Here is a 21,995-nt window from a genome sequence, read left to right on the forward strand (position 1 = left end):
TATTCAGTAGCCATCACTGCAGGCGATATGTAGTAAATGCAATAAAAGAAATAAAGGCGGGAAATCTGGAGGTTTAGAGGAGGTAGAGATTCTATATTTTTGAGAACTGAGATCATAGAATATTCCATGAAGGAGGTAACATTGAAGCCCACCTTGAAGGATGGGTGGGATTTAAAGAAATGGGATTGGAGGAAAAGAGAAGTAGAGGGAGTGAGCATGAGGAGAGCAGTACAACAGGAAAGAACTGGGGTGCGTTTAGGAAACAAGTAATAAGCTGTCTGGTTTTTCTGAAAATATGCTACGGGATTATCAGGAGAGTATAAAAATATTTTCTTATGTATATATTTCTTGGGGGAACTCATTCACTCTCATGGGTAAATCCCCTATAAATTTAAAATCCTTTAAATCCATCTTTTTCTCTCTATCCCCACGCCCAAAACTATCCTCGTTCTGGCCCCTGTCATCATCAGCTTACGGAGACTGCATCCTAACAGGTCTCTCCCCCAGTGTACCAGTCACCGCCCTTCACACCACAGCCAGGTGCTGCAGAACAAAATTAATCATATCACTTTGTGATGAAAATCCCTCAGTTGCCTGCCTTGTCTTAAGCAAACCTTATCTCTCTCTACTTTTTTCCTGTGCTTTTGGGGGTAGACCGTTCCGAACGTCTCTTAATTCTTCCAGCGTGTGCTCTATTTTTCTCCCTGGTTATTTGTCTCTAGCCCCCAAATTTTCCATTCTTTTTTCCACTAGCAAACTCCCCTTTATCCCTAATGTTTAAATATCATTTGTTTAACCATGCAATCACTCTTTCATAAAGATGTAGTTGAGGAAATAATGTATTCCAGGCACTTCATTCTTCCAAGACACTTGCCTTGATCTCCCAGACTGTGTTGTGTGGCCCTGCTACACACAGCACCCTGTATTGTCACTGTCGGTTCAGTGATCTGTATTATCTATTCCAATACAAATCTCAGACGAGTAGAAATAGCCTGATGAATGTTGTTGAGTATTGTACAGATAATTCATGCATGGAGGTAAAACAAATTTGAGCAATAAATTAATAAACCTATGAATCTTTCTCTTACTACACATGAATATGCCAGATTTTCCTGATTTGAATGATCTCCTGCTCAATCTATCTCACATATTTTATACTTCTGTAATGGTATTCTCCTACAAAATCATCCAGTGAGATACCCATTCTTCAGTGTGGTTTTGAATAGCCCCCATAGAAAGACTTCTTTTTCAAATTTTCTTTTACTCTCAAATATGTTCAAAGAGAGTCAGGCCAACAAGGGTGACCGTGGACTCCTTGCTTCATTTGTGTTACTTCTCCTTCTCTCCACCCCAAGTCCAGTCCACTGCTCAGGCCCAGGGGAATACCATTTCTACCTTGACGGTGTCCTGAACCTTCACAGGTCTCATTAACTCCCTCTTTTTCATTAAAAATACTTTTTTTTTTTTTTTTTTGGCGGCGTTGGGTCTTGTTGCTGCGCGCGGGCTTTCTTCTAGTTGCGGCGAGGGCAGACTGCTCTTCGTTGCGGTGCGTGGGCTTCTCATTGAAGTGGCTTCTCTTGTCACAGAGCACGGGCTCTAGGCGCGCGGGCTTCAGTAGTTGCAGCGCGTGGGCTCAGTAGTTGTGGCTCGCAGGCTCTAGAGCACAGGCTCAGTAGTTGTGGTGCATGGGCTTAGTTGCTCTACAGCATGTGGGATCTTCCTGGACCAGGGCACAAACCTGTGTCCCCTGCGTTGGCAGGCGGATTCTTAACCACTGTGCCACCAGGGAAGCCCTAAAAATACTTTTAAACTACAATTTTTTTCAAACTATGGAAAAATTAAGCAAATCAATTAAAAATACCCATGATTTAACACTAAATTTAATCAGAGTTAAAATTTTAAATTTATTTTTTTCCAGCTGTATTGAGGTATATTGACAAATAACACTGTAAGATATGTAAAGTGTACACATAAAGATTTGCTGTATATATACATTGTGAGAGAATTCCCCATCAAATTCATTACCACATCCATCACCATGGAGAGTTAAGTTCTACTCTATTAGCAAATTTCATTTATACGATACAGTGTTATATGGTATATATCTATAGTTATATAGTTATCAACTATAGTCACCATGTTAAGCATTAGATCCTCAAACCTTATTCATCTTATAACTGAAAGTTTGTACCCTTTTACCAACATCTCCTTATTTCTTCATTCTCTACCCCACCAACCACTGGCAACCACTTTTCTACTCTATTTTTCTTTAGGTTCCACATATAAGTGATTCTAACATGTGTTAGATTCTAATTAGACACATGTATCTAATTAGACACATGTTAGACACATGTAACTTCCATGTCTCCAACTCTTTTTCATATTTTTGTTTCTATAACTCTCTCTTTAGCATTTCTATCTTCTAGTTTCCTAATTTTATATTGTTCTGTGTATAATAAACTTTTTCACCAGCACATTGGATTTTTAATTTTAATAACTATATTTGTTTTGAGATGTTTTTATTTGGTTTATGTTTAAATTTATCTCCTGTTTTTTCTTAGTCGCTTGTTTGTTCCTCATTATTTCTACTATTTTTATCCCTTTAAAATATAAAGAAAATTCTTACTTTATTCTATCTTTCCAAATGATTTAGTTCTTACATTCATGGTATAAATTCTCCATTTCTTCTATCTGTTAGAATCTCCCTCAGGATGTTTTTGGTTTGCTTTTATAAATGTGTGTGAGTGTATGGATGTCTGTATACTTACATTTTTACTATAAGCTCATTCTCATTTGGGATTTTTATATCCCTGGGCTTCTCATGTGCCTTGGCATGTGATAGCATCTTTATGATTTAATATTTATTTCTTTTGGGCCACCAGCAATTTCACATTACTGACCCATTTTTATGTTAGTTTAGCATCTTTGGATATCTGAACTACCCTCACTTCTAGAACAAATGTTGGCTGTTCAATATCTCATGCAACACTTTGATTTTTTTCCCATTTGTAGCATAGGGTGAACTGAAAGCTTCCTTGCAGCCTCTCTGGGCCAGTGTTTGTTTCCTAGTATCTTTTCATGGATTGGGCATAATGTAGAATGACCATCTCTGGCATCACAACACTTAAAGATCCAAGACCACATTTCATGGCTCTATCGAGCATTAAAACTCCAGTTCCAGCTTTGTCTTCCCTCCCGTTCCTGCTCTTTTCCCCAGCATCTAGCATTCCCTTTCTTTCTTTTGAGATAAGGTATATATTAGGTTTTCAAAGGTTGCATTTATGTAACATTTCAATGTACTTGTAGTAGAAGAGGGTTCTGTATCTGTGTAATATGTCACTTTACTGAAAGGCCCAGCCCCTTTGATAATGTGTATTATAAATATAGTATTGTTTTATACTATTTCTCTATCACTTTAGTTTTAGTACATATCTAGGAATATAGTGCATGCTCAATAGATTTGTGTTAGTCTGTCGATCCTGGAGCTTCCACCTCTGCCATGCAATAAATAACTCTTAGTTTTATGCTTTATGTTTTATATAAAAAGAACCTAAACAATAACATACTTAATTTTATCAGGCATATTTTGAATCTAATATGCAATTTGACCAAATAGGATTTTTTATATTGTTAGACTTTGTACAATTAGAAAATTTTATATTTTTATTTAATCTTATTACTATTTATAAGTAATTCATATAGAATTTCACTCAGAAGATTTGACTTATTCCTTTACCATAAAAATTTAAATTAATTGTTATGGTGTGAAAATCAAGGCTCCTGGAATTTAGTCTTACTCACAAGTATATTGGTACATTTGTGGCTACAGTTGAAAAAAAGAGAAAAGAAATGAGAAGGAAAGGAAAAAAGAAAAGGAAAAGAAAAAGAAAAAGAAATCCTGTAAAATCATAACCATGGAGAAAGTGCAGTTTTCTAACTCCCATTTAAAATTTCCCCATGAGAACAGGCAACCCCTTCATGGACTTGAACAGAGATGGGGTTTGAGCACAAAGCCATGAATTCTCTGATTGCTATTTGGCCTGAAGGCTTGCTGGAAGCATCCCTGTCCTAGTTAGACTATTTTCCAGCTTTTAAATGTACTAGAGTATGATTGTATTATGTGTTGACCCTGATTTATGTTGAAAACCCAGAAACATTTTTTCCAGAAGAAGTGCTTTGTGTATGTGTGAGCCTTTGAGGCCTGACCCCATCTGAGAGTTGACTGGCTCACCTCAGTGTACTGTTCATTTCTTCAGATGGCTGGACTCAAAAGGAGGAATCTTTAAATATCCAGTGGTATTTCAGTGAAATAAATATTGTGAAGCAGATACGGGTTGTTTAAAATGTATCACTATGATGTAATATGTCAATGCTCAATTATACGTTTGCATGCACCTTAAAAAATTCTGTCTCCAGAGAAAAACTGATTGTCATAATACCACGTTTCAATTAAACCCACATCCCAGGCATTCTGAGTTCCAAATTCCTGAAACCCTCAAGTTAATGTGTTCCATGTTGTGGGGTTAATTTACATAAAGTTCTGGAGCTCCTGCTGCACTGTTTCAAATCTTGGTAGCTTTGATATTCTCCATAGTGCTATACACAAATATTATAAACCAGTTTTCACAGAGACAAGTTATGACTATCAGCAGGAATTAGTTTCATACAGTGATCTCTAACCATATTGTACCAGAACATTATCCAGGCCCCCTTATTTCTGAACTTCATTTTGCAGTCCCTATAAAACACATCTGTTCCACTGTGTGTGTTTTGAAAATTAAATGTACTAATATCATTCCGACTGACCCGGCCACCAAACTCATGTGGGAGAAATCCAGTCCACAACCCAAGCTGTGTTGAGGCTTCAGGTCTTGTGGGAGCTTGTAACTCACTTCACCACAGCAAAGGAAAAAAATAAAGAGGGGGGAAAAAAAGAAAAAGAAAAGTAACATTTCTGAATATGTGTGCTTTCTTCTGATAAGAGCATAGAAAAATTGTCAGTTATAAGGCACTTCAGTCAATATTCATCCTGGTGAAATTGGTGAAATTTTCAAGGGTCATGATAGTCATCTCATTCCAGGTTTCTGTAATTTTCTCTGTTTAACTCCTGCTTTATAACAAGGGGAATCCCTGTACTAAATACTCTGTGATGGACTGGTTTATTGCAGAAGGTCATAATTAAGTAAAAAAAAAAAGATAATATTCAAATCTAAAATTAGTTTACTTATAACAGAGAGTCCTGATACATCATATTTGTTGTGACAGAATTTGAATTGGATTTATTCACTTGAATGTTTGAAATAAAACTTCTGCCTACATAGGTCTTAAAGGATCACTGCTGTCAAAGATGCAGTTAGAAATAGCAATGGAAACCAAAAGCTGAGGTCAGTTAAAACATTTCAAAACAAAATTTTTTATGGCAAAGAAGTCAAGCTAAATATTCTCCTGCATATTAAGGTAAAGTGGAATAACATCATACGTGCATTTAAGCTACTCTCAGAATTTGGAACTTACTGCTAACTCCAAGATGCACTCTAATATCTTGTTTGACCTTCACAAAAGCAAACACATTCATCTAACATGTAGTACTAGAGTAACAGAGGCTCAATATTAAAAATAAAAAGAAGTAAACCTTGCAGTTAACCAGAAACAATTCAGAGCTCATTATCCATTTACTTCCTTCCTTCCTTCCTTCCTTCTTTTTTTTTCTTTCTTTTTTTTTCCTGCTAAGTTTTGTCACTTAACCAAAAGGCAAGATTGGTTTAAATTATCAGACATCTACATACTTTCCTTTGATTGTTCTCTTCAGTATAGCACAAGGGTTCTCAAACTTGAGTGTGTGAAGGAATTACCATAAAGGGTTTGTGTACACAAACCATTATACTATAGGGGTTATTTAAGGGATTTTCTAGGGTAATTTTAACTCTGGACAACTTTTGTTGTATGTGCTAACTTCAGAAGCTAACCAAGGAGGTTCCACTTGCCTTTACTTATTTATGAAAATTATTAACACATTTCCCCAGAATCCATAAAATATACTTTTGGCGTAATTATAAACACATTTACAGCTACAAAAATGCTTTCTGAAAACTCATACTGTACTAAAATATAATTATCCCTTTATTCAATATCTTATGTTGGTTAGTTTCCCCCAGATTTTTTATAATATTGTTTTTAAGGATCCAAGTAATAATCCCTCTCCCCCACCCCTTCTCTTCTTTCTCTCGCACTGGAGAGAGAAACAATTGACAATGAATTATGGACTAGATAAAAACTAAAAGTTTTGAAGATTTCATTTTATAACTTGACCTAGCCAATACATTAATGACCAAACTTTATTTCTTCCCCTACCCCAGCTTTATTGAAGTATAACTGTATTTCTTAAACTTTAAACTTAAGCAGGTAAGTTATTTAACTCTGAAATTTCTGTTGTCCTTAAAACTCATCATTATTTACCACTAACTATCAAAATTGTCCATTACTTGTTTTTATTTCAGTATATGCTGCTGCAAATTTTTCTAAGAATCACGCTGTGGCTACTTCTCTGTACCTTTTTGATGATGTCCACTAAGTTATTTTTTCAAAGATGAACCTTAAGTTTCTAAATTTCAGGCAACAGAGTGCCAGAAAGTCAGCTTATGTCCTGGGAGACGATTAGGGATCTTGATATTTAAAACTGGACAATTTGGAAATCATTTTTCCCATCCTTTGCCAGTCTCTTCACATATTCCACATGTGTAGAGAATGATTTTTTAAAGTCTTTTTCCCTGTCATTTCCTCTGTTATTTCAATTACCTTATTGTGGTAGTATTGTGGGCAAGATGAAGCATTTCTGATGTGTTCTTTTTATTACACATTTAATTATTTGGGGGAACTATCCTGGGAATTTTCTACCATTGTGATATTGTCTTGGCCAATTTGCTTACTTTTCAGATAATAGAACAGAGAATTGGCTTTAGAGATTGTTCTATTTCTATTCTGTCATTGAACAGAAAAAGAAACTAAAGAAACTGACATCCTGAGAAAATAAAATGACTCAACCATTTTATGAAAGAAAGCACAAGAAACCAGGTTTTAGGGCTCTCAGCCAGTGTTTTTCCCAAGGCACCAAATTTAGGATTTTGAAGACTTCTTTATCCTTGTGATTGTGGTTTTTGAAAGTGATGGATGAGAGGATCCACTGGAAGGAAAGAAGTAAATATTAGAATTTCTATTTATAGTCGTTTTATCCCATCTTTCTTTGAAAAGAAATCTCTTTTTATATGTCTTAGAATATACAAATAATAATTTAAAGTGAAAAAATTGTAAAGTTAAATATAATGGGGGCAATAACTGCCATGATGTATTTTCAAACAAAGTTTAGAAAATACTGCTGTAGAAGTGGACCTAATATCAATAGTGACAATAACAAATCAGTAGCATCAACTAAACTAGTGACATTTGTTGAGCACTTGCATGTATGAAACCCTGTAATAATGTAATACTAACATTATTTTAATTTAATTATTCCAACAACCCTTGTAAGATCGTCTGCATTTTTCAGGTGAAGGTACTGAGGCAGAGTGGCATTAAATAACTTGTTCAATGAATGGACTTTAACATAGTTCTGTGATTGACCTCTTTTTAGTAAAACATTTTTATTTTGTATTTAACCTCAATATTGTGAAGATAATTTGACCTGAAGATTTAGAAATATATATATATATATATAAAATCAACCTTTAATAGATATGTTCATGAAAAACTTTATAGGTCTAAGTTCTATGAATGAATTCAGGGACTATATTGCTCACCAGTGAGTTCTGTCAGCAGTGAAATGCCTGGCATAAAACAAGAGTGATAAATATTCATGTAGTGGATACAACCCAATGGGGACTGATTCAATGTAATTTTTTATGCATACATTCACCTTTGAACTAGTAGCCATGCTATTTTTTCCTATGGACACCACACCTAGCACTAAATAAATAATCTTTTTACATTTTTCTAAAAATATATATTTCAAGAAACACCACCACTAGGAATTATTTATTTACTGTAGAATTTTTGAGAAAAATATTTTCCATTATATTACCCAGGATCCCCCTGCAGTAGCATCTGTGTAAAAAACAATTGTTTTAACAATTTTAGGTATGAAAAGGAAATTTAATGTAACATGAGAGATCAAAACAGAGGACCATTAGAAATTATTACTTTTTCCATACTTCTGTCATAAATAAGGAGTTAAAAAGGACACTTTAGGACACTAAAAGATACAGTTCAGAAGGCTGGCGTGGTGAAAACTCATCAGGAACATCAAACTCTCCCATGTTCTTACAGGATGAGATACATAATGGAACTATCAATTCTCCAAACAATGATCAATCTATAATTGTACTTACCCACTAAAATCCTACTCTACTTTGTAGGAGAATTATGTTTTCCCAGCAATAATTATATATTCACAGTTTTAAAAGCATCATTTTAACTATGACCATCCATGACACAGAGCTGGCATTTATAAAATCTCACATGTTCCAAATTCTACTTATAATTTTTGTCTCCTTATCTGTCACTCTGTTTTCACTTTTAATTTATTGAATCTTTTTAGCACAAAAATTAACACACTTTAGTAATCTATCTTATATCTTTATAAAGCTTTACAATTTAAAAAATTGAATCCATATTCACCATAATCTTGTGAAAATTAGAGACACTATTATTCCAATTTTATAGAGGCAGGAACTGAAATTCTAAGTAATCTCTGAGGTAAAATAATTTGTGTTGAGTTGGGACAACCTAATCTTCTTATTCCTTTTCCAGAGTTCTTCTGATTTGACTAAGGTCACTTTATCTCCCAAGTTAATTGTAATGTGTATGTGGTTTATCATTCTTAGCCTTCACTAATTTACCAATGATATTCAGATTTCCTGTCAGTAGCTTAATTTTTGGATTAGCAATTGATCACTTTGTCCAAAACTATTTTTCTAGAACAATTTGAAAAACATTCCCTCTGCTGCTTTTATTCAGTAGCATTTGTTCTTTGAAAGAGTCTAATTTAAAATCCATATCAAAGAATATATACTGGGTCTTGGAAGAAAGAAAATTACGGCAAAAATAATAGATATATTGAAGAGAATTGACCTGGCCAAAGATCATTTTTTGTGAATTATTGAGATAAAAATAAATGAGAATCTTAAGGTAAAAAATTGAATTCAATTCTGTTCTTTGGGAGAGGGACATCACTTTGTTGTACAGAAAATTGAATAGTCACCTAGAAATATAGATTACTGAAGCTCCAACTCACTTCTTACAATGTTCAAATATATTTTGATCTAATATGTAAAATATAGAAACATTAAAAAATAATAAACCTGTATATGTACCTATAGGCATGAGTGAGTTACTTAAATCTTTCAGTTTTCAACTCTCAGATCCGAAGAGTGGAGAGATATATATATATATATATATATATACTTACTAATTTTAAGCCAGGAAAATTCATCTTAATTAAAATGTAAATCAACATCTTCTCTAGGTTTCTAGACCTGATATTAATATAAAGAGGACCTTATGTAATATTTCATTAATATACTTTACAGGATATTTTAGATATATTAAAAGCTTAAAACAGTATTTTTGAATATATGTGAATGAAAAGGAAAATGTGCTGTAAAGCAAATGGATAATGCAACATCTGATTGTTTTGTGCCTGGGTTGTGGGAAAAATAAGAAATCAAGTGAATTAAGTACACATTTTGACCTTGCTGTTTCATAAAGGGACATTGACCCCGTAATGTGGAAATTTCACATCTTTACAATTTTCTCTGTATAGATTGAGCTGTTTCCTAGGAGTTCATGTTATCATGTTTCCTTTAATAATCTTTGCTTTCATAATTAAAGCCATTATTATTTTTATCCTCATCATCAGTTTCGTCATTATCACTATTTGGAGCAAAGGAGATGTAGGGCTTTTGAACAGGCTCACACCTTTTTTATAGCTTTAAAGGCTAGAAAATATGCTCTTTGAATGTTTGTAGTGTTTATGTAATCAGTACCTACATTGCCAAGGCTTATTGAAAACAGCTGGGTGCCTGCTGCCTGCCTCACCCTTTGTTGGAACTGTTGCCAGAACAGGTAGTCAGAAATGGAAAGTACGGGAAAATTCAGACATCTGGGGTGTCTCTCAGGAAAGCAGCTGTGGCTTCCTTAGGAAGCAGTCATTGTTTCCCATCAGCCAAGACTCTGTATACCCTTGGGTCCAGTTCTGGCATGGCTGGATTAGGAGGATGCAGTTTATGACTTAGGACTTACGCGAGAAACCATTTGGGCAGTCCCATCTCTGGCAGAACATTGAGAGAAATCCCCCAAGCTGCAAGCCATATGTGAGCTGTTGGCCTTCTATTTAGCCTACTCTGGGAGGTTCCCATTTACTGGGGCTCTAATCATTCCTTTGACACAAGCAAAAACAATACAAAAGGATCTTTTCAAAACATATCTTTCCAAGATATACTGTCTTGTTTTAAAAACCAGACATGACTATTATTTCTGTAAACATGGCATTTTTTCCCCAAAAATGAACTCTTTTTTTTTTGAGCTCATTTTTAAGAGACTTGTTTTGTTTCCTAGATAGAAGGCAAGGCAAGTACAAGGAACTTTTTTTAACAGCAGGGTAAAAGTCCTGGATTAGCAGTCTTGAATGGTATTCTGCATACATAAATATATTCTCTTCCAGATATAAATTTTTGTACATCAAGTATTAAAAGTTGTTATTCATGTGACAAGACCTGGGCTGTTGATTTATGTCAGAGAGATGCCAGGAGCATTGCTATGTAGGACACCCTGAGAATCAACATGCTATTGTGGTAGGATTATCTGGCAGGAACTGCCACTCATTTACCAGGAGAATGGCATTTTGATGGATTAGAACAGAACAATTTTCTTGATAATTTCTGTTGAAACAAAGCTCTGGTTTTAGCGTGTAAATGGTTTACATTTTAGTAGTCAGAAAAAGGGCATTAGAAAGGTGTGGTACTTTGAATTTTAGATGAAATAGCATGTTTTTTATCATTACTGAGAGTTCTGTTAGGACACTTAAGGACCATGATTAATCCAGCAACATTTCATTCAAAAATCTTCAGTTTCAAAACATACTGGATATGAGGGAAACAATTTTATGCCAATGTTAGGCATACTCAGGAAAACTAAATAAAATTTTATTTCTAGTAGCCAGAACTTGTTTGCAGAAATATAAAAGCAAAAATTATAATAGCAATTAATTTTTAAATTCACTGAACTATCTTACACTTAAAAAGAAAGCAAAGTCATAGTACACAGGGCAAGGAGTTGGGTTATTTTTAATGTTTTACCCATTGCTAACTTTAATACATAAAAATGTCTCAGCACAGAGTCAAACTAGGTGATGTTCATTGGGTCCCTTGTTATTTTTCCTACTCTTGTTTTACTTTTAACTTTATAAAAACTAAAACAGATTATCCTTAAAATTTTTCATTGCCCTGATTCTTTTTTCCTTCTCACATTCATAAAAAATAAAGAATGTGAGGCTCCATGATAAGTATATAAGAGGAAGATTATGAGTGTAAAAAGACTCTTTCCATAAAATATATATTTCCTAAGATATTTTTCCCAAAAGAATGGTCAACATTGACCCAAACATTCATTCTCACAAGTGATATTTGGACCTTTATTAATTTGACCATATTATAACTCTCTCTCCATGTCTTCATATTGTTTTCTCTCCTGTAGTTCAAGAAAAATTTCTAAAATCTTATCATTAAGAACTTGGACAATTAGAAAAATATGAAGTTAGGCTTCAGTTTTGACAAGGCACATATTCTGGTCATACTTTGGATATAAATCATGCCTCATCAACTTTGGTTGTCTCTGTAATTTTTCTGTATGTGGTAAGTTGGGCATTTCTTTGTACCTATCCTTTTGACAAACTTCAACTAACAACAACAACAAAACTAACCTGGAAAAAACTGAGAAAAAGGAAGGCTGGATATTGAGAGTATATGTATTAAAATATTTAGAAAATTTCCAGGAAATCAGTATAAATCGAAGATGTATCATTGCATATAAGGAAAGGCAAGAATGTAGTAAGTAATCAAAGGCAATTTAAAAATCCATGTTACTGGATGGTCGTACCCATAGAATAAGTGTTGGTAATACTGGAAATATTTAAAGTAATTTATCTATAAAGACACTTTATTCATAACTTTGAATTCAGAGAGGAAATATCCACAGATGTTTTTGAGAAATGTAGCATCTATTTTCACTTTATGCTAATTATGGTTTATTCGGTTTCCACCAGATGGGTTTGTATGCACGGTAGCTAATTCATGCCAACTGTCTTCAAGTATATTCTCTGAATTGTAGGTAGGTTTTAGAGACCTCTAAGTGATCTCTAATCTTCTTACTAATATTATGGCTTTCAAATGTCATTGTGATATCTCAAAGGTGATCTGGGTGAACAATGGGATATTCTATAGGAGTACTGCTGAAAAGGATAAACACTTTCTTGAGCAATTTAGACTTGAAGAAGTGAATAACTTATTGTACATAATAGGAGGTAATCATCTCTGGGGAACTGAAGAAATGGTTGCAATAAAGATTCTGCATTTGTTATCTAGATTAACTTAGTGCTTCTTTGTCACTGAAATTATATTGGTCCTTTGGCACTGAGTAGTAAAATAATGAAATACCTGATTTTTCTGGTTTTGGAGTTCAGCTGAATTATTTTAAAACTCTGTTCTAATGTTTCTTTTGTGTTTATTTTCTTTTTTAAAAAACATTATTGTGGTATGCTTAGTGTATGCTCTCGTTTAAACATTAATTTCAGAAGATGTTTAATGGCTGAGGAAAACACATTCTTTTCAAATAAGCCACTGTTAGTACATGGGCATTCATGTGAACTTTCTTTTCACGTTTTTCCTTAGTTAAGAACATAAATATACATTTTAAAACTAATGTAAAATTATAATGTTTGATTTAAAGTCTAAATAGAAGTGAATATTACTGAATCTTTAAAAGACCACATATTAAACATAGCTGTGATTATATCTGCCCTTGAATAGGGTATAGAAATAAGGGCAGAGAACAGAGGACCTTCAAGTAATAGTAGTAGTTTCTGGAACTATTTCTCTTAAGCCCTTTATTCATTTGTCTGCTTATTACTCAGTATTTTGGTCATATATAGAATATACTGGAAGTAAAATCAATAATTCTCAATTTGTTATGAGTTGGAATTTGTCAAATTGTATTCTTACAAAATTCTAGGGGAAAAAATTTATTGTTAACTAATATATTCTAATGTTTTCATTTCGGAAGGACCTTCAATACATATGGCTTCAATTTCTACTCTAGTTCTGTTTGTGTTTATTTCTTCTCTTGCATTAATGGGAAGTAGAGATATTTTGTAGCAATTCAGTGCTCATCTCTGCTTAAATTCTTATCTGTACAGCAGACAGTAGTCATGTTTAAAAAAACAAAATATAATGTTCAAAAGTATAGAGGACACCTACAAGATGTCGGAGGAGTAAGACGTGGAGATCACCTTTCTCCCCACAAATACATCTACATGTGGAAAAACTCCTACAGAACACCTACTGAACGCTGGCAGGAGACCTCAGACTTCCCAAAAGAACCATGTGGCTGACAGGGTCTTGGTGCTCTGGCCGGGTGTCAGGCCTGTGCCTCTGAGGTACGAGAGCCAAGTTCAGGATATTGGTCCACCAGAGACCTCCCGGCTCCACGTAACATGAAATGACGAAAGCCCTCCCAGAGATCTCCATCTCAACGCTAAGACCCAGCTCCACTCAACGACCAGCAAGCTCCAGTGCTGGACACCCTATGCCAAACAACTAGCAAGACAGGAAAACAACCACACCTATTAGCAGAGAGGCTGCGTAAAATCATACTAAGGTCACAGACACCCCAAAACACACCACAGAACGTGGTCCTGCCCACCAGAAAGACAAGATCCAGCTTCATCCAGCAGAACACAGGCACTAGTCCCCTCTACCAGGAAGCCTACACAACCCACTGAACCAACCTTAGCCACTGGGGGCAGACACCAAAAACAAAGGGAACTACGAACATGCAGCCTGCGAAAAGGAGACCCCAAACACAGTAAGTTAAACAAAATGAGAAGACAGAGAAACACACAGCAGATGAAGGAGCAAGGTAAAAACCCACCAGACCAAACAAATGAAGAGGAAATAGGCAGTCTACCTGAAAAAGAATTCAGAGTAATGATAGTAAAGATGATCCAAAATCTTGGAAATAGAATGGAGAAAATACAAGAAACGTTTAACAAGGACCTAGAAGAACTAAAGAGCAAACAAACAATGATGGACAGCACAGTAAATGAAATTAAAAATACTCTAGAAGGGATCAATAGCAGAATAACTGAGGCAGAAGAATGGATAAGTGACCTGGAAGATAAAATAGTGGAAATAAATCCCACAGAGCAGAGTAAAGAAAGAAGAATGAAAAGAATTGAGGACAGTCTCAGAGACATCTGGGACAACATTAAATGCAACAGCATTCAGATTATAGGGGTCCCAGAAGAAGAAGAGAAAAAAAAAGGGACTGAGAAAATATTTGAAGAGATTATAGTTGAAAACTTCCCTAATATGGGTAAGGAAATAGTCAATCAAGTCCAGGAAGTGCAGAGAGTCCCATACAGGTTAAATCCAAGGAGAAACATGCCAAGACACATCTTAATCAAACTATCAAAAATTAAAGACAAAGACAAAATATTAAAAGCAGCAAGGGAAAAACAACAAATGACATACAAGGGAATCCCCATAAGGTTAACAGCTGACCATTCAGTAGCAACTCTGCAAGCCAGAAGGGAGTGGCAGGATATACTTAAAGTGATGAAAGGGAAAAACCTACAACCAAGATTACCCAGCAAGGATCTCATTCAGATTCGATGGAGAAATTAAAACCTTTACAGACAAGCAAAAGCTAAGAGAATTCAGCATCACCAGACCAGCTTTACAACAAATGGTAGACGAACTTCTCTAGGCAAGAAACACAAGAGAAGGAAAACACCTACAATAACAAACCCAAAACATTTTAGAAAATGGGAATAGGAACATACATATCGATAATTACCTTAAATGTAAATGGATTAAATGCTCCAAACAAAAGACATAGACTGGCTGAATGGATACAAAAACAAGACCCGTATATATGCTGTCTACAAGAGACCTACTTCAGACTTAGGGACACATACAGACTGAAAGTGAGGTGATGGAAAAAGATATTCCATGCAAATGGAAATCAAAAGAAAGCTGGAGTAGCAATTCTCATATCAGAAAAAATAGACTGTAAAATAAAGACTATTATAAGGGACAAAGAAGGACACTACATAATGATCAAGGGATCAATCCAAGAAGAAGATATAACAATTGTACGTATTTATGCACCCAACATAGGGGCACCTCAATACATAAGGCAAATGCTAACAGCCATAAAAGGGGAAATCGACAGTAACACAATCATAGTAGGGGACTTTAACACCCCACTTTCACCAATGGACAGATCATCCAAAATGAAAATAAGTAAGGAAACACAGCTTTAAATGATACATTAAACAAGATGGATTTAATTGATATTTATAGGACATTCCATCCAAAAACAACAGAATACACCTTCTTCTCAAGTGCTCATGAAACATTCTCTGGGATAGACCATGTCTTAGGTCACAAATCAAGCCTTGGTAAATTTAAGAAAATTGAAATCATATCAAGTACCTTTTCCGACCACAACGCTATGAGACTAGATATCAATTACAGGAAAAAAATCTGTAAAAAATACAAACACATGGAGGCTAAACAATACACTACTAAATAACCAAGAAATCACTGAAGAAATCAAAGAGGAAATCAAAAAATACCTAGAAAACATGACAATGAAAACACAATGACCCAAAACCTATGGGATACAGCAAAAGCAGTTCTAAGAGGGAACTTTATAGCAATACAATCCTACCTCAAGAAACAAGAAACATCTCAAATAAACAACCTAACCTTACACCAATTAGAGAAAGAAGAAAAAGAAAACCCCAAAGTTAGCAAAAGGAAAGAAATCATAAAGATCAGATCAGAAATAAATGAAAAAGAAATGAAGGAAATGATAGCAAAGATCAATAAAACTAAAAGCTGGCTCTTTGAGAAGATAAACAAAACTGGTAAACTATTAGCCAGACTCATCAAGAAAAAAAGGGAGAAGACTCAAATCAATAGAAATAGAAATGAAAAAGAGGTAACAACTGACACTGCAGAAATACAAAGGATCATGAGAGATTACCAGAAGCAACTATATGCCAATAAAATGGACAACCGGGAAGAAATGGACAAATTCTTAGAAAAGCACAACCTTCCAAGACTGAACCAGGAAGAAAGAGAAAATATAAACAGACCAATCCCAGGCACTGAAATTGAGACTGTGATTAAAAATCTTCGAACAAACAAAAAGCCCTGGACCAGATGGCTTCACAGGAGAAGTCTATCAAACATTTAGAGAAGAGCTAACACCTATCCTTCTCAAACGCTTCCAAAATATAGCAGAGGGAGGAACACTCCCAAACTCATTCTACGAGGCCACCATCACCCTGATACCAAAACCAGACAAAGATGTCACAAAGAAGGAAAACTAAAGGCCAGTATCACTGATGAACATAGATGCAAAAATGCTCCACAAAATACTAGCAAACAGAATCCAACAGCACATTAAAAGGATCATACACCATGATCAAGTGGGATTTATCCCAGGAATGCAAGGATTCTTCAATATATGCAAATCAATCAATGTGATAAACCATATTAAGAAATTGAAAGAGAAAAACCATATGATCACCTCAGTAGATGCAGAAAAAGCTTTTGACAAAATTCAACACCCATTTATGATAAAAACTCTCCAGAAAGTAGACATAGAGGTAACCTACCTCAACAAAATAAAGGCCATATGTGACAAAGCCACAGCCAACATCGTTCTCAATGGTGAAAAACTGAAACCATTTCCTCTAAGATCAGGAACAAGACAAGGTTGTCCACTGTCACCACTGTTATTTAACATAGTTTTGGAAGTTTTAGCCACAGCAATCAGAGAAGAAAAAGAAATAAAAGGAATCCAAATCAGAAAAGAAGAAGTAAATCTGTCACTGTTTGCAGATGACATGATACTATAGGTAGAGAACCCTAAAGATGCTACCAGAAAACTACTAGAGCTAATCAATGAGTTTGGTAAAGTAGCGGGATACAAAATTAATGCACAGAAATCTCTAGCATTCCTATACACTAATGATGAAAAATGTGAAACAGAAATTAACAAAACACTCCCATTTTCTACTGCAACAAAAAGAATAAAATACGTAGGTATAAACCTACCTAAGGAGACAAAAGAACTGTATGCAGAAAACTATAAGACACTGATGAAAGAAATTAAAGATGATAAAAACAGATGGAGAGATATACTACATTCTTGGATTGGAAGAATCAACATTGTGAAAATGACTACACTACCCAAAGCAATCTACAGATTCAACGCAATCCCTATCAAACTACCAATGGCATTTTTCACAGAACTAGAACAAAAAATTTCACAATTTGAATGGAAACACAACAGACCCTGAATAGCAAAAACAATCTTGAGAAAGAAAAACAGAGCTGGAGGAATCAGGCTCCTGGACTTCAGACTATACTACAAAGCTACAGTAATCAAGACAGTATGGTACTGGCACAAAAACAGAAATATAGATCAATGGAACAGGATAGAAAGCCCAGAGATAAACCCATGCACCTATGGTCTACTAATCTATGACAAAGGAGGCAAGGATATACAGTGGAGAAAAGACAGCCTCTTCAATAAGTGGTGCTGGGAAAACTAGACAGCTACATGTAAAAGAATGCAATCAGAACACTCCCTAACACCATACACAAAAATAAACTCAAAATGGATTAAAGACCTAAATGTAAGGCGAGACACTATAAAACTCTCAGAGGAAAACAGGCAGAACGCTCTATGACATAGATCACAGCAAGATCCTTTTTGACCCAGCTCCTAGAGAAATGGAAATAAAAACAAAAATAAACAAATGGGACCTAATGAAACTTAAAAGCTTTTGCACAGCAAAGGAAACCATAAATGAGATGAAAAGATAACCCTCAGAATGGGAGACAATATTTGCAAATGAAGCAACTGACAACGGATTAATCTCCAAAATTTACCAGCAGCTCATGCAGCTCACCATCAAAAAAACAAACAACCCAATCCACAAATGGGCAGAAGACCTAAATAGACATTTCTCCAAAGAAGATATACAGATTGCCAACAAACACATGAAAGGATGCTCAACATCATTAATCATTAGAGAAATGCAAATCAAAACTACAATGAGGTATCACCTCAGTCCAGTCAGAATGGCCATAATCCAAAAATCTAGAAACAATAAATGCTGGAGAGGGTGTGGAGAAAGGGGAACACTCTTGCACTGTTGGTGGGAATGTAAATTGATACAGCCACTATGGAGAATAGTATGGAGTTTCCTTAAAAAACTAACAATAGAATTACCATACGACCCAGCAATCCCACTACTGGACATATACCCTGAGAAAACCATAATTCAAAAAGAGTCATGTACCAAAATGTTCATCACAGCACTATTTACGATAGCCAGAACATGCAAGCAACCTAAGTGTCCATTGACAGATGAATGGATAAAGAAGATGTGGCACATATATACAATGGAATATTACTCAGCCATAAAAAGAAATGAAATTGAGTTATTTGTAGTGAAGTGGATTGACCTAGAGTCTGTCATGCAGCGTGAAGTGAGTCAGAGGGAGAAAAGCAAATACTGTATGCTAACACGTATATATGGATCTAAAAGAAAAAATGGTTCTGAAGAACCTAGGGACAGGACAGGAATAGAGATGCAGACATAGAGAATGGACTTGAGGACACAGGGAGGGGGAAGGGTAAGCTGGGACGAAGTGAGAGAGTGGCATGGACTTATATACACTACCAAATGTAAAATAGATAGCTAGTGGGAATTAGCTGCCTAGCACAGGGAGATCAGCTCTGTGCTTTGTGACCACCTAGAGGGGTGGGATAGGGAGTGTGGGAGGGAGATGCAAGAAGGAGGAGATATGGGGATGTGTGTATATGTGTGGCTGATTCACTTTGTTATAAAGCAGAAGCTAGCACACCATTGTGAAGCAATTATACTCCAATGGAGATGTTAAAAAATCAATCAATAAATAAAAAAGACATCTACCCCTCAAAAAAAAAAATAGTGGATTATATTGCACTAAGGCTGTCAGTAGTCAAGGAAATCATTTTTCAGCCTTAATATTCAAATGACATAGCAGGAGCTACATGTACCTTATACCTATATCTGTTTTATACTGACACCATTAATCCACATCAAACATTTTGACATTATAAAACTCTTTATCATATAAAATATTACTATCACTTGATTGAATAGATTTTTATTTTTGTCGTCCTTCTTCATCTTTTTTTTTTCACAAAAAATATATTAGTCAAATACTTGTCTGATAAAAAAATTTTTTTTAAAAAGTTGTGAGAAGAAAAGAAAAAAAATGTTTGAAACAGGGTCCAGTTAGGAAAACAAAACCACTCTAGGTATTTCAAACAGTGAGATGTTAATACAAGGAACTGGTTTCAAAGGCATTGGAAGGGGCGGAAGAGCAAATGGAAGGAAGTGGGACTGGAGGACCAAAAGGGACGCATCAGTGAGACCCAGAGATCAGAAGATGCGGGTGCCCTGCCGCTCAGCTCACAAGCCGGTGCTGGCTGTGGTGAGACACTACTGCAGTTGGTTCCAGATCCATTGAAGAGGCACTACCTCGAGCAGAGCTGGAACTGCTGAGAGCAGTGCTGCCTGTGCCCAGGGTGCTGCCATCCAGATCACCTCCCCTCCATTGTCGCTACAGCTTCATCAGTAACTGCCCCCAAGGACCAGAGCCAGGAGCAGAAGGCTGCCCTCTTCCTCCTGCCTTCTGCTCTCCACTACCACTGTACTACCTTCTGTTTTCTGGTTGCTCTTTCTTGTCCTTCGGGCTCCATTTCATCCTTGTCATCAGGACCACTGTGTCCCTGCCTGTCCTCTTCTCCCTAAACACACTGCTCCCAGGGTGACCTCATCATGGCACCATTTCTTTTTTTTTTTTTTTTTAATTTTTGTTGGGGTGTGATTGATTTACAATATTGTGTTAGTTTCAGGTGTACAGCAGGGTGAATCAGTTATACATATACATAAACCCACTCTTTTTCTTTTTTTTTTTTTTTTGGATTTTTTTCCATATAGGCCATTACGGAGTATTGAGTAGAGTTCCCTGTGTTACACGGCAGGTTCTTATTAGTTGTCTATTTTATATATGGCAGTGTGTATATGTCAATCCCAGTCTCCCAATTTATCCCTCCCCCCCTTTATACCCTGGTAACCATAAGTTTGTTTTCTACATCCTTAACTCTACTTCTGTTTTTTAAATAAGTTCATTTGTACCGGGTTTTTTTTAGGTTCCACATATAAGCAATATCATGTGATATTTGTCTTTCTGTGTCTGGCTTGCTTCACTCAGTATGACAGTCTCTAGGTCCTTCCATGTTGTTGTAAATGCACAGCACCATTTCTAATAGCAAAAACATGATTCTGAAATGACTCAAGTGTTCAACAGTACAGCATTGGATAAATATAGGTTATTCTTCAGATGGAATACTATGTACCATTTGGTGAAAACTGCACTGTACATCTGTTGACATTGAGAGACATTAATGGTATTGCTTAGTTAATAAACCATGTTATAATATTGCATGTAAAAAATGTATATTTAACAAAGAATTGGTTTTATTTTTCTCCAAATAATTCAGTAAAAACTTCTGTACATTTAACGTGTTTCCCTTAAAACAAATTGCTGCTGTTGTTGTTGTTACACTTGTGTTAAATAGCCAGTTAACTGATATTTTATGAACCTTATCAATGTCAGAGAAAGAATTTTTAAATAAAAATATACTTTTCAGTTTACAGGTGGGGTATGATTTATTAGTGATACAAAATAGGTACATTCATTCCAGGAGAATTTTAGGAAATCAACATGGAGGTCTAAATTTGGTTCAAAATGTACACAATGGAGTACAAGCCTACCTTGGAGATACTGCGGATTTGGTTCCAGACCACCATAGTAAAGAAATATTACAATAAAGTGAGTCACACAAATATTTTGGTTTCCCACTGCATATAAGTTATGTTTACACTATATCGCAGTCTATTAAGTGTACAATAGCATTATGTCTAAAAAATTTTTACATACCTTAATTAAAAAATACTTTATTGCTAAAAATGCTAACTATCATCTAAGCCTTCAGCGAGTTATGGTAGTACCATCAAAGATCACAGGTCACCATAACAAATATAATAATAATAAAGTTTGAAATTTGTGAGAATTACCAAAATGTGACAAAGAGAGAGGAAGTGAGAAAGTGTAGTTGGAGAAATGGCACCTATAAACTTGCTTCATGCAGGTTTGGTACAGACAGTACTGTACTGACTTCAGACTATTACAAAGCTACAGTCATCAAAACAGTATGGTACTAGGCAGAATGAGACATATAGATCAATGGAACAGAATAGAAAGCCCAGAAATCAACCCATGTACTTATGGTCAATTAATTTACAACAAAGGAAGCAAGACTCTACAGTGGAGAAAAGACAGTTTCTTCAACAAGTGGTGCTGGGAAGATTAGACAGCTACATGTAAAAGAATGAAATTAGAACAGTCTCTAACACCATATACAAAAATAAAATCAAAATGGATTAAAGACATAAATGTAAGACCAGATACTTTAAAACTCCTAGAGGAAAAGATAGGCAGAACAGTCTGTGACATAAATCACAGCAATATTTTTTTGGATCCATTTCCTAGAGTAGTGGAAACAAACAAAAAAAATAAACAAATGGG

At 35.3% G+C, this 21,995-nt stretch overlaps 1 protein-coding gene across 2 annotated transcripts in view; it reads left to right on the forward strand.

Moving 5' to 3' along the window:
- The window catches only part of AGMO (alkylglycerol monooxygenase), a 381,715-nt gene that overhangs the window by 354,199 nt on the left and 5,521 nt on the right, over window positions 1-21,995 (forward strand). The window lies entirely within an intron of this gene.

Source organism: Balaenoptera borealis (genome assembly GCF_965194805.1).
Source record: "Balaenoptera borealis genome assembly, chromosome: 7".
Lineage (NCBI taxonomy): Eukaryota > Metazoa > Chordata > Mammalia > Artiodactyla > Balaenopteridae > Balaenoptera > Balaenoptera borealis.